Source organism: Marmota monax, unplaced genomic scaffold, assembly GCF_021218885.2.
Source record: "Marmota monax isolate L192 unplaced genomic scaffold, Marmota_monax_Labrador192_F-V1.1 WCK01_AAM20220418_F8-fsc00021, whole genome shotgun sequence".
Taxonomy (NCBI): Eukaryota; Metazoa; Chordata; class Mammalia; order Rodentia; family Sciuridae; genus Marmota; species Marmota monax.
Window position 1 is genome coordinate 1,009,887 of NW_026695228.1, and position 17,475 is coordinate 1,027,361.

Genomic DNA, 17,475 nt, shown 5'->3' on the forward strand with positions numbered 1-17,475 from the left:
AAAATGCTTTATTGTATGTGTCTGCCTAATCTGTGTATCTGTCTGTGATATCCAGGGACTATGCCTTATTTTTCTAGTGCTTGGGACTAAGCTTTCACATAACTGATATTTAATTAATGCTTGTTTAATAGGTACATAAATCAATGAAATAATAGGAAACATAGTGGGAAAGAAAGAAACTGATAGGAGATAAGTTAATAGAAGCATTCAGACCATCGGTGATTTGTAATTTTTGGTGGAAAGATCCTCTGAGCCTCCAAGTCTGGGTTTACTTGGTGATCAGATTTATCTTGGTGGTCTTCTTTACCTCAAGCAAACAGATTGACTGAAAACTTCCCTCCATATAGATAGTATCTCAAGACAATTTCTATGTCTAGGACTCTATGACATTGCAAATTAAAGAATAGGCAATTTCATAAAACACTTTAAAATTTGCTCTACCTTTTAGAGCAGATAGTAATTTGGGGCTTATTGATGGTGGAGGGATAATTATAGACATGCCATTTATCTCTTAGCTCCTCTAAGACTGAAGCATTGAAATAATATGCTGTGTGTTTTTACAGCTTTGCATCCCATGTTTCATATTTTCCTCACTTTTGAATAGAAGATTTAAAAAAAATGTCCAAAATGACATTACTGGAAAAATTATTTTCATTTTTATGAGGTAATGCCCTAAAAAGGAAAACATGGGCATGCTTTTGAAATGAAAAAAGGAAAAATAGCCTGAGCAGATTTGGGCCAAGGATTGGGCAGTCAAGAGACCAGACTGCTTTTGAGGACTTATTACTGGTTCACTTTATGGATTTGACCAGGGAATGTGGGGTTAAAATAGTAACAATCACTATCATTCATTCATTCAATCAATCAATTATTAAACAATTGCAAAGATACAGTGTTTGCATCAGGCACAGTAAGTACCAAGTTGGGGAAATCCTTTAAGATAGGGTTTATCTTCCATTGTAAATAATAGAAAACCCAAGGAAAAGTTTAATTTCTCATAGAACAAGAAGGTCAGAGTTAGGCAATCCAGGGCAGTAATGGTTACTCCATGCAATCTCTTCCTGGGTCTCTGTTCTGGCCTCCCTTAAAGTGTTGCTTTCCATTTTCATGGTTGCAAGAGGACTGCTTCACCTCCAATACTGCATCTGTATTCCTGCCATTTTTCATGTATCTTCTGGCAACCACAGTATTGGAGGCACTCATGTATTTACTGAAGACACAAATAAATGGTGATTCCATGAAAAATACTAAATTTGTACAAAAGTGAAACCTCAGTGTTCCAAATTATTTAATGAGCAGTCATCATCAGACTTGTTCCAAACAATTTATGTTTGCCTTGTTGTGGGTTGTGTTCGGCACTGAGATGTAGTTTGGAGAGCAAGATATTTATTAGAAATTGGTACCTGTAAAAGGAAAAATGTTGTAAGTAGCATTAACCAGAGGAAAAAGTTGGTATGTGATGGAAACCCAACAAATGTACAGGCAGCTCTGGAACAACTATTGTCTGTTAACATTGCCTTACCTACCTTCTGACACATTTGGGTTTCCATATTCCTCAGTTGGTTTTTTTGTTTTGTTTTGTTTTTAGTACCAGGGATTGAATTCAGGGGGCACTCGACCACTGAGACACCCCCAGCCCTATTTTTTATTTTATTTAGAGACAGGGTCTCACTGAGTTGCTTAGTTCCTCACTGTTCCTGAGGCTGGCTTTGACACTCATGATCCTCCTGCCTCAGCCTCCCTAGCCACTGGGCTCAGTTGGGTTTTGAGAGCCTTAACCCAATCAGTGAATTAATCCCACAGTAGAGATTAACAGAGTAGTAACTGAAGGCAGGTAGGGTGTGGCTGATGGAGGTGTGTCACTGAGGGTGTGCCTTGGGTTATATACTTTGTGAACTGAGTTGAGTCTCTCTCTCTCTCTCTCTCTCTCTCTCTCTCTCTCTCTCTCTCTGCTTCCTGGTGTGATACCTTGAGCTGTTTTCCTCTACCATGCTCTTCTGCCATTTTGTTCTGCCTCATCTCGAGCCCTGAGAAATGGGACCTGCTATCTAGTTTGAGACCTTTTAAACCTTGAGCCCTGAAATCAAGTTTTCCTTCTAAAATTGTTCTTGTCAGTTCTTTTTGTCACACAGTGAAAAACCTCACTAAAACACTACTCCTCCCTCCCATTTCCCATCTAGCCTTACAGCCACTCGGCTCAGCCACTTGGTTGGGCTGCTCTGGGGACTCAGGTGGCCCTCTGCAGATAAGACTATGAAGGATTGGCAGCTGAGGCTGCCTAGTGGTTGCACTCTCCCCAGTTGGGCAAGTCCTTTGTTGAAGCATGATCTGAGTGGCAAAACTCTGTATCTGCCATAGCATGATGTTTCATTGCACTTTCCATGATGCGAAACCAAAATGACAAGACCAGTGTGCCAGTAGGTTTGGTTCTTGGTATGTAGACAGCAACCTTCTTGCTATATTCTCACAAGTGAAGAGAAGACTCTTGTTTCATGAGGAATAACATCTGTTCAGATTTTTTCCTCATAGTGTTCCATTTTTACGTTTTCTTTAGTCCCAGTTGATAGCATTCCTGCTGATGTAATCCCATCTCTACTCCTGGCTTCTGTTTAGATTAGGTCTGCAGTTCATACAGTAATCTCCTTTCCAAATGATTGGTCAGTCATATCCTTGCTCTTCTCTTCTGAACACTCTTATCTTTTTTGCCTTATAGAGAGGCTGAGCATTTTTCAGATCTTTAAGTTCTGATTCCTTTTTTTTTTAACTAATTCTGTCTTGAAGTCTCCTTTTGCATTTTATTATAAGCAGTCAGAATGAATCCAAACAGTCCTTCAACCCTTTTACTTGGAAATATCCTCAGCTAAATATTCTATTTCATCCTTTGTAAGTTCTACCTTTCAAAAAACACTAGAACACGAACACAATTCAGTCAAATTCTTGGCTCTTTTCTAATAAGGATTCTTACTATCAACAAAACGTTCCTCATTTCCATCTGAGACCTTACCGGAATGAACTTCACCATTCATATTCCTATCCACCTTTTTTTCCATGATTATTTATGTATTCTCTAAGTAAAGATGGAGAATTTCTCTCCAGTTAGATTTTCTTTCTATTTCCTTAACAGAGTGGGCTTTGGCAATACCTTAACAAGTAAGCCTGGCTTTTCCAGCATTCACCTCAAAACAATTCCAGTGTCTACCCATTACCATGATCCATATTTTTAGATATTTGTTATAGCAGCACTTCACTTCTCTGTACCAATTTCTATCTTAGTCAACTTGGGATGTTATAACAAAATTCCATAGGCTGGGTGACTAAAATAACAGACACATGTTTCACAATTCAGGAAGCTGAGAAGTTCACGATCAAGGTGCTGGCAGCTTCAGTCCTTAGTGAGCACCTACTTTCTTTCTCACAGTTGTCATCTGTCTGTTGATTTGGCTGCTTGCAGCTGTATTCCCACATAGTAGATCCGGGAAGCACTGGTATTTCTTTTCTTAAAAGGATACTAATCTTATTCTGGGATTTCATTCTTAAAACCTCATCATTCACAATAGCTAAACAGTGGAACCAACCTAGATGCCCTTCAATAGATGAATGGATAAAAAAAAAACTGTGGCATATATACACAATGGAATATTACTCAGCAATAAAAGAGAATAAAATCATGGCATTTTCAGGTAAATAAAATGGAGTTAGAGAATATAATGCTAAGTGAAGTTAGCCAATCCCCCCAAACCATATGCCAAATGTTTTCTCTGATATAAGGAGGCTGATTCATAGTAGGGTAGGGAGGGGGAACATGGAAGGAATAGATGAACTCTAAATAGGACAGAGGGGTGGGAAGGGAAGGGAGAGGGCATGGGGTTAGAAATGATGGTGGAATGTGATGGACATTATTATCCAAAGTACATGTATGAAGACACGAATTGGTGTGACTCTACTTTGTATACAACCAGAGATATGAAAAATTTGTGTTCTATGTGTGTAATAAGAATTGTAATGCATTCAACTGTTATATATAAATAACAAAAATTAATTTAAAAACCCCTCATCTAACCCTAATTTCCTTCCAAAGACCCCACATCTTAATACCATCACATTGGTGAGTAGGGATTCAACCCAAGAATCACGTAGGAATACAAACATTCAGTCTATAAAAGAAAACAATGGCTATTGATGCTGACACTTTGCATTGATTTTGCCCAGAGAAATTCAGTATCCATAACTCTAAATTTGGCAGACTAGCCAATTATCAGCAAATACCATTCAAAACTGATTTGACAGGAGGATCATGGTTTATATAAGGTATTTATAATGCCAGTTGTTCACTATTTCAACTCTGAGTCTGAAATCAAAGCACAGAGATATCACCAAGAGACCCACCATGTGAGGATGAGAGGAAGCAGCACATCTCAGGGAGTGAGTGGTTTACTTTCTATTATTCCTTAATAGGAGGAAATGAAGTGGATACTTCCTTGAATTTAAAAACATCATTTTTTCCAAGTTTGATTATTTGTGCCATTTCTGTGCACAGATACATAGTTGATGAACAGTACTTGCTTTTGTGATTCTTTTGCTTTGCCTTTTGCTTCCATACACCCTCTTAAAATGTCCCGGGTATGCAATCTCCTCACAATATCCTCTTTCGTACTCTCAGATGACTGCCACTAATCAAGGACCAAGCTGAATTTGGATCAGAGAGTATTTGCTCTTCATTAATGAATCATTTTGCAATAATGACTTTTGATAAGGTAAATAATCTTCAGGGCCCCAAGGAATGACTCAGTTGCGATATATTTTGGCCACTTTGGCACCAGGTAGGAGAACTATTCAGGAAGGAGAGAAGAACAGGAGGAGAGGGGCCAGGATCTGCTTAAACCTGCACAAGTTGGTACGATGTTTATGGGAAACAAAGACATACATCTTTTTTAAGGGTAAGCATATAGTCTATATGGTTTATTTCTTTTGAATATTTCCTCTCAGCCATCACATTCTTCTTAGCAGATGACTAAATAAGCACTCCTAGAGATACCCTGACATGATCATGAAGGCACCATTAAGAGGGCACAATAGGTCTTATTGTCCATGACAATCCTAAATCAAAATTATTATTAAAGAAAATAAGTCCTTTTGATGAACGCCTAGGCATTTCTGACAGTAATCCTGTGTTTTTAATGAGATGACTTTGTTTTGATTTTGTATTTTTATCCTTTTTATTGTATGTTTTAGACTGTTTTTATTGTTTGGGTTATTGCTTTTGAAGATTCTGAATACTGTCTTAATTATTTCGTTAGAAACTCATCATCAAAAGCTAATTGTTCTTATTAGAAATGTGCTTTGCTTTGGGAAATAATACTTCAAAAGGCTCTGCAAATATGTGAAGACTTTAGAGTTTCCCTCCAGCCATCTAAAATGTGCTGTCACCTTTGCAATCTCCTCTGACAGGATGAAAACCTTCACACAGGCGAGATAGTTAGAAACGGTGCCTCCTTCTTTGGTGAATTTGCATTTTAATTTTAAAATAATTTTCTGATTATAAAAGAAATGCAATTTAGTTTGTCATAGGTAATGAAAAATAGACAATGTACATATGCAGATAAAAAAATCTGTAGCCTCTACCCCAAAAAGAACCACAATTATTATTTTGGTATACATCTAGTAAATGTGTGTGTATACATATATCTTTCATTTATATGTATATGTATGTTTTTATAGCTGTATGTAAAATTGTATAGCTAATATAAAAATTCATAAATTGCCATTTTCATTTAATTATTCAGAACATTCATGTTTTGTTATAATATACATTTTTAGTGGATGCAAATATTAAAATTTTAATATATGGATGGCTCAACTTCTGTTCTTCATTTTAATAGATGTCATATAGAATCATTGTTCATAATTTTTGAGGTCTACCTTTGTCTTAGAAGAGACATTCATAGAAGATCTTGGGTCAAAGAGTAGATACATGTTTGAATTTTTCATACATATTGACTAATTATGTTATTAGAAATTGTGTAACATTTTACTTCCTTACAATATTTAAGAAAATACATTTTTTCTTAATTTAAAAAGAAAGAGAAAACTCATAATTAGTTAGACAAGTAGTCGGGTAACTAGTACGAAGTTTCATAAGTTTTTCATAAGTTTATTTGGCAAGTGCACTTCTTTTATAGGCCTGCGCCTTTCTTTTATTGGCACATTTAATTTTATTACATGAATTCTTAACTAATGAGAATAGTGACTGTCATATACATTACAAACACGACCCAATTTCCCTATTTTTGTTATTATTTGTCTATAGGTGGTTATTATTTTTCACTAATGTGATATATCAATTTTTTATTTATCATTCTTTTTTGTCTTTGAGTTTGCATATTTCCATTTTACCTAAAATTTTCCTCTTGGAGATTTTATACTCTAGTCAGGAAACAAGGCAACATTTTCTTTTTTTTTTTTTTTTGTTGTTGTTGTTTTTGGTGCTTGGGATCCAACCCAGAGCCTGGTGCATGCTAAGCAGGTGCTGTACCACAGAGCTCCACCCCCAGTCCTAGGGTAACATTTTTGGTGTATGAAGTACGTGAGTAGAAAAACTTCATGTTTTATCTTTGTATGTTTCATACTCTGCTCCAAATGGGTTAGTTTCATCTTCAGACTTTGATGTGGTATTAAACAGTTCAGTCCTCCATGGTTTTATATGAAGCCATTTTAATACTTTCTGGTGTTTTCACTGAGAATTTCATGCAAGTCTCAAAAAATGTAGGGTCATCAGGCGGTGGAGAACATAGACTTTGGAGTCAAGTAGACATACTGGAATTGGAATCTGATTTCTTTCACTAACTAATGGGTGATCTTGGATCATTTATGTAATTTCTAGTCAGTTTCTTTATATGAAAAAATAGGATTGATAATACTTACTTCATGAGGTCGTTATGACCTATTAGGATGTATTATTCCTTCCTCTTTTGCTTTTGTTTCCTTTTCTCTTTTCCCTTCTCTCTGTTGTATTAGTAAATGAGTATCTAATACTTGTGACTTAGAAGTTATTTAATCAAATTCCACCATCCTTGCTAACCCCCTGCCCCCTCTCTTCCCCTCCCATCCCTCTGCCCTATCTAGAGTTCATCTTTTCCTCCCATGCTCCCCCTCCCCACCCAACTATGACTCAATTCATGTATGAAGACATGAATTGGTGTGAGTATACTTTATATACAGAGATATGCAAAAATCTGCTCTATATGTATAAAAAGAATTTAATGCATTCTGCTGTCATGTATTTAAAAATTAAATCAATTAAAAAAAGAAGTTATCCAATTAATAAACATTCTCCATTAATCTTTTAGATCATAGAAGTATAACAAGTATTTTTTTTATCTATTGGAAATTTTCTTTAGTGGATTCAAGAGCACATTTTTTGATTACTTTAACATGAATGGATTACCTTTTCCTAACACTCATTGAAATCCATTTGTTGGTATTTTATCTCTATCATCTTGGCTTATTTAATTCCCCCAAAGATCTTTGTTAATCTGAAAGTATAGGTTTCATTGATTTTTTCATATAGTTTATAAAAAATTATGTATGGAACCCATTGTGAAGCTTCTAGACATGCTACCTAGGCATTGTCTTTTTTTTTTTTTTTTCAGTACTGGGGAATGAACCCAGGGGTGCTCTACCACTGAGCTACACTGCCAGCCCTTTTTTATATTTTGTTTCCAGACACAGTCTCACTAAGTTGCCAAGGCTGGCCTTGAACTTGTGATCTTCCTGCCTCAGCCTCTCAAGTGGCTAGGATTAGATTGTCTTTAATCCAGGGCACACGCTATTTTCCTCTAAATAAATGGAGAAGTATCAGAGCCACTTTCTTGGGCACCTTCTCAGCTCACAAATGACTTGTTAACTGCTTTCTTGACCCACAGTAATGAAATACCAGCAGCCATGTTTGCACTGTATGATCCTTGTACCGTGGGCCATTGCTGATTAGAAGAGAGTGAGTCAATCAGATAGCATCTTCTGAAATTGAAGAACTAGAGCTAAGGAATTCTAATTTTCCTTAGTCTGTCCTTACAAATGGAGAAAAAATAAAATCAGTGTTGTGAAGTAGCCAACATGCCAATTTTGGGGCCTGAGAAACAAGATGGGAATGCTGGGGGGAGTAGGAGAGGGAGAGGGAGAGAGAGAGAACGCAACACATACTAGGGGAAACTACCAGGGGGTCCTGAAGGCTTTTGAGTCTTTGGTCCCATTCCTTCTAGAGACCAGATTGCATTTTTTCATTTAGAGTTCATGAGTTATCCCTCCATCATTATGACATTCTCATTTTTCTTAATCTAGCTTTAATTAGCTTCCCTCACAAGCCACTGAAGAGACCTCTTTTTTCCTTTTCAGCTCAAATACATAAAATGTGGGTAGTATGTGTCTTTCTTCTATTAGCTCTCCATATTTTGTTTCTAGTAAATATTTCCAAATGGAATTTCTCTTCTTTCCATTCACCACAAACTAGTCTCTTCAGTTATAATGATTCTCCAAAAAAACCAATTGAACTATTTGCATACAAAAAAAGAATAATGTTCAATTTGGGTTTGACTTCCACAAGTATTAATCTTAATGACATCCTACATGCATAAAGTTCAACAGAACTATTTCTATTATCTATTTTACAAGAACAGCATACAAAGGTAGGTACAAGTCTCCAGGCCTGACTACATTTAGTTCTTCTTGTGTAGATCCTTATTCATGTTTCCTAAGCTCACTTTGCACACCTATAATTTTCATAATCATAGAATTTGTATTTAGATGCATGATCTGATGCCTGCCAAGTCCAGGTTCTGTTCTCTCAGATTTGTCAGGTCCATCTTGAAGCATGCTGCGATGTTATGGTTTATATATAAAGTGTTCCCACAAGCTCTTGTGTGAAACAATGCAAAAAAGTTCAGAGGTAAAATGATTGGGTTAGGAGAGCTTTAACCTAATCAGTGTGCTAATCTACTTGAATAGATTAACTGGGTGGTAAACATAGGCAGGTAGGCTGGAAGTGGACGGTCACTGGGGGTGTGCCTTTGGGGTCTGTATGTTGTTCTTGTTGTGTGGAGTTCTCTCTTTTTCTCTGCTTTCTGACTGTTTTGTCCTGAGCACTTTCCTTCACCATGCCCTAATTGGGCCTAGAGCAATGGATTGAGCTGTCTATGGACTGACACCTTTGAAACTGTGAGCCCTAAATGAACTTTTCCTTCACTAATTTTTCTTCTCAGGTCTTTTGGTCACAGTGCTGAAAAATCTGACTAAAACATATGATTTTGCCCTTCTGGTCACAGGTGTGTTTGGATTTCTCTCCCAAGGATTTAAAATAGGGATATTGGAGATGGGTGTTAAAAATGAAAGATCATATCAAGCAGGGGCTTTACACATGGGGTACCCATGATGGATGAACATCTTGCAACCAGGAATACCTGTGTGTAGAGAAAGAATATTTATAAAACAGTTCACAGAGAGAAGCTGAGATGATCTAGATTGTATGATAAAGAATTTCTGTTACTCATGGTTCTCTTGTATCACCCCTGAGTTTATGCTAACAAAATGACTCAAGATTGACCCTTTAATAACAAGAATCTGGCCACTAGAAAAATGGACTACATGATTAGAAGATTAGAATTTTCAGCTTGTTTGACCACTGAGAGGAGAAGGACTAGAGATGGAATTCAATCACATGGCTAATGATTTAGTCAATGATGCTTACGTAATGAAACCCCATCTAAAATTTTGGACACCAAAATTCAGTGGAGGTTCTGAACAGTGGAGGACCCTTCAAGAGCTTATTCTGTGTATCTTTATTTGGCTTTTCCTCTGACCTGTATTCTTTTTAATAAAACTGTGATCACAGGTATAGGATTTTCCTGAGTTTCTTGGGTCAGATGTGTAAGTGACTTAGGAACCCTGATGTTTGGATGGCATCAGAAGTGAGGGTAGTCTTGGGAAGGACCTTCACTTGCGAGATCTGTGCAAACTGTAAGTGGTTAGTGTCAGAATTAAATTAGAGTGTACCAGTTGGTGCTATAATGAGCTATAATGCAGCCCTAGAGAATCAGAAAAAGTAATTTTAAGCCCTAATGTTCCCATTCCAGTGCTTTCTGAGTTTGGCTGTACATCACGACCTTGGGTTCTATGTGATCTACTGAAATTTTTTTTTCTAATAGACTCTGAGTTATGCCTGAGCCAGTTGAAGTAGGCAGCTATGTCAATAGTCTCTTCTAAAGAATTAAAACAGAGCTTTAGAGGGATGGGATATGATATATAAAGCTGTTTTTGCTATTGTTTTTAAACTTCACATAAATATTGTAATTAACAATATTGCATTCTGTTTGCATCAATGGGAAATTAGTTTCTACAATAAAACCCTCCAAGTAGAGCTTTCTTTCTGAGGAAAACATGATTTTTCTACTCTATGAAATTGTGCACCTTCAATTTATATGGCAGTTCAACTTAACGGGTCTCTAATTTTTCTTCAATTTAGAATTTTGACTTTGATATCCTCGTGGTTCTTTGTCCAAATCCAGATTGCATTAAACTCTTAGAACATAAGTACAAGAATGGACCCAAGGGATCACTTGGTTCATTCCTTTCATTGTCACAAGCAAGGAATCTAGAGAACAGAGAAGTGACATCTGGTCCAAGAGCATATTACTCATTATCAGTAAAGTCTGAATTTGAATTATTTTTCTTATTTTATGATTCAACAACTTAAAACTTTAATCTCACTTTTTAGTGATAATCCTCCTTACTAAGGATTTAGTTATTATTTTCAGGGTTTTAAGTTGATGCTAATATTGCTGTTACACATTTTTCATAAGTAGATGTGTCTGTGAGTTGACACTGAGTCTTCCCAGGGAAGCTGTTTCCCATGTGAGGCTGCCTTTCTGGTCTTCCTGGGATCTGGTGAGACTTAACTGATTAAAAAAAAAAGATTCCTATTATGATTTAAACCCACCTTTTCCCTATAACTTTATTTTTTGGGGTGAGTTTATTTCTTTGCAATTTTTAAAATTTTTTTCCATGGGAAAATGTTCATTTTTACATTAGTGGAAAAACCAAAATAAGAGAGATTGAAACATTTTTTTTCTTTTTTAGCATGAGGCATTGAAGTATATTTTACATACAGTAAAATTTACCTTTTCAGGTATTTAGTTTAATGGGTTCTGATAAAAATACAGTTTTGTAACCCCATACAATCCAGTTATAGGATATTTCCATTACCCCTAATAAGTCCTTGGTGCCCTTTGTAGTCTATAATTTCTTCCTATACCCATTTTCAAATAAAAATAGAGTATATTTCAAAATTACCAAAGGAGTGTCTAGGACAGCTTGGAAATCAAGAAATATTAACATATTTATTATTGATTCTATTTGAAATATCTTTAATGGTTTTTATTATTAATTGATTAATTTATTTTAATTAGGTATATATGACAACAGAATGCAATTTGATCCATTGTACCCAATTGCAGCACAACTTTTCATTTCTTTGGTTGTACACAATGTACAACCATCTGTGCAGTCATATATGTAACTTAGGTAATGATGTCCATCTCATTCCACCATCTTTCCTGCCCTCGTGTCCCCTCCTCACCCCTCCTTCCCCTTTGCTCAAAGTTCCTCCATTTTTCCCATGCCCGCCCGTCCCCCCCCCCCCCCATTATGGATCAGCATCCACTTTTCATAGAAAACATTTGACCTTTGGTTTTTTGGGATTGGCTTACTTCACTTAGCATGATATTCTCCAACACCATCCATTTACTTGCAAATACCATAATTTTATTCTCTTTTGATGCTGAGTAATATTCCATTGTATATATATACCACAGTTTCTTTATCCATTCATCTATTGAAGGGCATCTAGGTTGGTTCCACAGTTTAGCTCTTGTGAATTGAGCTGCTATAAACTTTGATGTGTCTATGTTACTATAAGTCCTTTGGGTATAAACTGAGTAGTGGGATAGCTGGATCAAATGGTGGTTCCATTCCAAGATTTTTAAGGAATCTCCATACTGCTTTCCAGATAGATTGGGTGCACCAATTTGCAGTCCCACCAGCAATGTATGGGTGTGCCTTTTCCCCCTTACTTTGTCAACACTTATTGTTGTTTGTATTCTTGATAAATGTCATTCTGACTGGCATGAGATAAAATCTTAGAGTAGTCTTGATTTGCATTTCTCTAATTGCTAGAGATGTTGAACATTTTTTTATATATTTGTTGATTGAATATATATCTTCCTCTGAGAAGTGACTGTTCAGCTCCTTTGTCCATTTATTGATTGGGTTGGTTTTGGTTTTTTTTTTTTTTTGTGTGTGTGTATGTTAAGTTTTTTGAGTTCTTTATATATCCTAGAGATTAGTGCTCTGACACGTGCGTGTAGCAAAACTTTGCTCCCAAAATGTAGGCGTTCTCTTCTCATTGATCATTTTTTTTTTTTTTTTTTTGCTGAAAGGAATCTTTTTAGTTTGAGTCCATCCCATTTATTAATTCTTGATTTTATTTCTTGCACTTTAGGAGTCTTGTTAAGGAAGTTGGTGCCTAATCCAAAGTGATGAAGATTTGGGCCTACTTTGTCTTCTATTAGGTACAGGGTCTCTGGTCTAATTCCTATGTCCTTGATCCATTTTGATTTGAGTTTTGTGCATGGTGAGAAATAGGGGTTTAGTTTCATTTTGCTGCTCATGGATTCCCAATTCTCCCAGCACTGTTTGTTGAAGAGGCTATCTTTTCTTCAACATATGTTTTTGGCACTTTTGTCTAGTATGAGATAACTGTATTTATGTGGGTTTGTCTGTGTCTTCTATTCTGTACATGTCTATTTTGGTTCCAATACCATGCCATTTTTATTATTATAGCTGTGTAGTATAGTTTAAGTTCTGGTATTGTAATGCCTCCAGCTTTACTCTTCTTGCTAAGAATTGTTTTGGCTATTCTGAGTCTCTTATTTTTCCAAATGAATTTCATGATTTCTTTTTATACTTCTATAAGGATTGACATTGGGATTTTTAATTGGAATCACATTGAATCTGTACAGCACTTTGGGTAGTATGGCCATTTTGACAATATTAATTTCTCTATTCAAGAGCATGGGAGATCTTTCCATCTTCTAAGGTCTTTAATTTCTTTCTTTAGTGTTCTGTAGTTTTCATTGTAGAGGTCTTTCACCTCTTTTGTTAAGTTTGCCACATATTTTATTTTATTTTTTGAGGTTATTGTGAATGGAGTAGTTTTCCTAATTTCTCTTTCAGAGGATTCATCACGGATGTTAATACCAATACTTCTCAAATTATTCCATGAAATAGAAAAGGAAGGAACCCTTCCAAACTCATTCTATAAAGCTAGTATTATCCTGATATCAAAACCATGCAGAGACACACCAAGGAAAGAAAATTTCAGACCAACATCCCTGATGAACTTTGATGAAAAAATTCTCAATAAAATTCTGGAAAATTGCATACAAAAACATAAAAATAGTGCACCATGATCAAGTGGGGTTCATCCCAAAGATGCAAGGTTGGTTCAACATATGGAAATCAATAAACATAATTCATCACATCAATAACTTAAAGAGAAAAATCATATGATTATATCAATTGATGCAAAGAAAGCATTTGACAAAAGACAGCACCCTCTCATGTTTGAAACACTAGAAAAACTAGGGATAGTAGGAACATACCTCAACATTTAAAAGGTATCTATGCTAAACCCAAGGCCAACATCATTGTAAATGGAGAAAAATTGGAAGCATTCCCTCTAAAAACTGCAACAAGATAGGGATTCCCTCTTTCACCACTTCTACTTAACATAGTCCTTGAAACGCTAGCCAGACAAAAGAAATTAAAGGGATACAAATAGGAAAAGAAGAACTCAAACTATCCTTATTTGCTGATGACATGATTCTATACTTAGAGGTTCCAAAAAACTCCACCACAAAACTTATAGAATTAATAAATGTGTTTAATAGTTTTAAATACATTTAGATTACAAGCTCAAATAGTTTTATTTTAGGGCTAGGATGCAAATTAGTGCTGGAGTTCTTCCCTTGCATACATGGGGAACTGGGTTTGATACCCAGTATCCTCAAAAACAATAATAACAAAATAACAAAAAACCCACAGAATTTTATTGAGAATTTTTTCATCAAAACTTTAGATTGTAGATTTTCCTCTTTCTTGGTCTTCAGTCTCTTCCTCAAGATGGTTCATGCCCTGAATGCTTTGCTATTTCCCACCATTATTGCTACTGTATTATGTGTCTGAGTAGCCCCTGAGTTGTAAGCATCCTTTCAAAGTGGTGTCATTGATTCCTGTCAGTGCTTTGGATACTTTATGAGTTCCCAGCTCATTTTCTTAAGTTCATTTCTGGGCTTGAAATCTCCACCCCAGGAAGGAAGTATAAAATTTGACACACCCTTGCTTGTGGGGTGAGTCTGTTTCAAAATGTCTTTTGGAAGGCAAGTTTCCTTGTCTCCCATGGGGACACAGTCTAGTTTCCAGTCAGACCTCCCCTACCTAAGAGTAGGTTCTTGTTCTCTGAGGGCATCTTTCTTTTGCCTTCACTCCCAACACCCTGATTCTTATTTGGGCCAAGACATTAAAATCCAAGCTCTCAGCCTCGAGAGCTAATATTTAGGTCCAATACCTCCCTGGCTTGTCAGAGTGTCAGGCAGAGACAATTCTTTGCATTCGTGTCTGGAATTACGATAGTTTGGAATGGGCGGATGGTCCATAGCAGCTGAAACTGCCACGTTGATATGTCTGATAGTTTTTCTTTGATGGAGTGTGTTTTCTAAATATTTTTTTCTTGATTTTTCAAACTACTTAATTTTTTACATTTATTTGTCAATATCAAATAATCTACTGTGTTTTACTTGCTTTTATTTGTCTCTGTGGATTGACTATCAGTTTTAATTTCTTTACACTTTTATTTACATTAAAAGAGGGGGGTTAATATTATGCTTCTTCATTTTATCTTACATTTTAGAAATTAAATCTATTTGCTAGAGATTCTCTTTTAATCTTTTTTTTTTTTTTTTTTTTGGTGCCAGTGATTGAGCTCAGGGGTACTCGACCACTGAGCCACATCTTCAGCCCTATTTTGCTTTTTATTTAAAGACAGGGTCTCACTGAGTTGCTTAGTGCCTTGCTTTTGCTGAGGCTGGCTTTGAACTTGTGATCCTCCTGCCTCAGCTGCCCACGCTGCTGGGATTATAAGTGTGCTCTACCGCGCCCGGATCTCTTTTGATCTTTGCTGTGTTTTTCTTCTCCTGTCTGCCTATGCCAAGATTAATGTTACCCCCAATGAATATATTCCTCCAGGATTACTGCTAAAGTTAATTTGTGCATTGTCATGGCTAATCTTTGGCACGGTCTGTGTGCTCTCTCTGACGCTGCATTCCATTGTTACATTTTTATGTGGTGCCAGCAAATGCTCTTATGTTTTCATTATTTAAGAGACTGCAAAATAATTTTCATTTACCTCTCAGTGTTCCCATAAGATTGCCATGCTTCAGAATTAAACTGACTTCTTAATTTAATCCCACTGGTCATCTGAGAACCAGGAAAGTAACACACTACAGAGAGAAGTATCAGCCTAGAGCTGAGGTTCCTTGGTGGAGAGATGGTCACCACCACAAAGATTTTTAATATGAAGAAGTTTCAAGTCTCATTACAGACCATTTGTATTTTTATTCTGTGTTGCATGCGGAATATGAATCAAAATTGACTGGGATCTGTGCATCCATAACAAAAGCTCATATGCAACAAAAATCTATACAGACAGCATGCATGCTTTAATTGATATCACAAAATAGCCCCTTTCAGTTGGAATTGTTAATATGGGGCTACGTTTTCTCCCTATATAGAAGAGGCCCATGCTTTCCAAACTAAACTTGGAATATACTGACTGGCAAAAAGTGTTCTTTTGAGAGCAAGGAGTAAACATTGTCAAAAAATTCTGGGGCATGTACCCTCTGAAATGACCTGTTGTGCTCATTTCTCCTTTCATTCTGTTTTAGTGCATGCTGCTGTTACTACTGCCACTGAACGGCTGCCTGTGTCACCTCTAGGGCTGAATGTTTATCAGGTAGGTGCAACTATGAGCTAAAGAAAATAAATCTGGGTCATTTGAGAAAAGTACATTTCTTTTGAAAACTAAATCACAAGCTGCTATATATATAAAACACAGATGAACTCTATTTTAGAAGGCCCATTTTAAAAAATACTTTTTTGGTTGTTGATAGACCTTTATTTATTTGTATATGGTGCTGAGAATCGAACCCAGTGCCTCACACATGACAGACAGGTGTGCTACCGCTGAGCCCCAGCCCCAGCCCATTTCATTTTATTATTATTTTTTGTCTAACAACCTCTTTATTCTACCATTACACTTAACTGGTAGTTGGGTGTAAGAATGCTGGCGGAAACCATTTTGCCCTAGACTTTGGAAAGTTTGGCTTCATGGCTCAGAGCATTGCTATTGAGAAGTTCAATGCCCCTCTGGTTCTTTTTTTTTAAAAAAGTTTGTTCTTTTCAGATATACATGACAGTAGAATGTATTTTGACATATCATATATACATGGAGTACAACTTACCAGTCTTGTGGTTGTACATGGTGTGGGGTTACACTAGTCATGTGTACTCATATAAGAAAGTTATGTCTGATTCATTCTACGGCCTTTCCCATTCCCATCTTTCCTTCCTTCCCTCCATTTCCCCTTTCCAATCCATCCAGTGAACCTACAGTTCTCCCTCTCCCGAGCCGATTGTGAGTCAGCACCCACATATCAGAGAGAACATTCAGCCTTAGGATTTTTTGGGATTGACTTATTTCACTTGGCATGATAGCCTCCCGTTCCATCCATTTGCCAGCAAATGCCATAATTTCATTCTTCTTTGTGGCTGGGTAATATTTCATTGTGTATATGTACCACATTTTCTTTATCCATTCATCTGTTGAAGGGAACGTAAGTTGGTTCCATAGTTTTGTTATTGTGAATTGAGCTGCTATGGACATTGATGGGACCCTTTCACTATAGTGTGCTGATTTTTAAGTCCTTTGGGTATATGCTCAGAAGTGGGATAACTGAGTCAAATAGTGGTTTCATTCCAAGTTTTCTGAGGAAACTCCATACTGCTTTCCAGAATAGTTTCACCAACTTGTCGTCCCACCAGCAATGTACGAGTATACTTTCCCCCCTGACATATTTGCCAACATTTATTGTTGCTTGTATTCTTGGTAATAATTGCCGTTCTGACTGGAGTGAGATGAAATCTCAGTGTAGTTTTAATTTGCATTTCTCCAATTGCTAGTGATGTTGAACATTTTTTTCATATATTTGTTGAAGAAATTTGTATTTCTTCTTATGAGAAGTGTCTGTTCAGTTTCTTTGCCCATTTATTGATTGTGTTGTTTGTTTTTTGGGGGTTACGTTTTTGATTTCT

At 36.4% G+C, this 17,475-nt stretch overlaps 1 long non-coding RNA gene across 2 annotated transcripts in view; it reads left to right on the top strand.

Moving 5' to 3' along the window:
• The window catches only part of LOC124087552 (uncharacterized), a 66,403-nt gene that overhangs the window by 33,666 nt on the left and 15,262 nt on the right, over window positions 1-17,475 (top strand). For both annotated transcript variants that reach the window (XR_009226051.1, XR_006850128.2), the window contains exon 2: window positions 16,050-16,117. This is a non-coding gene — a long non-coding RNA (uncharacterized LOC124087552). The remainder of the gene's footprint in view (window positions 1-16,049; window positions 16,118-17,475) is intronic.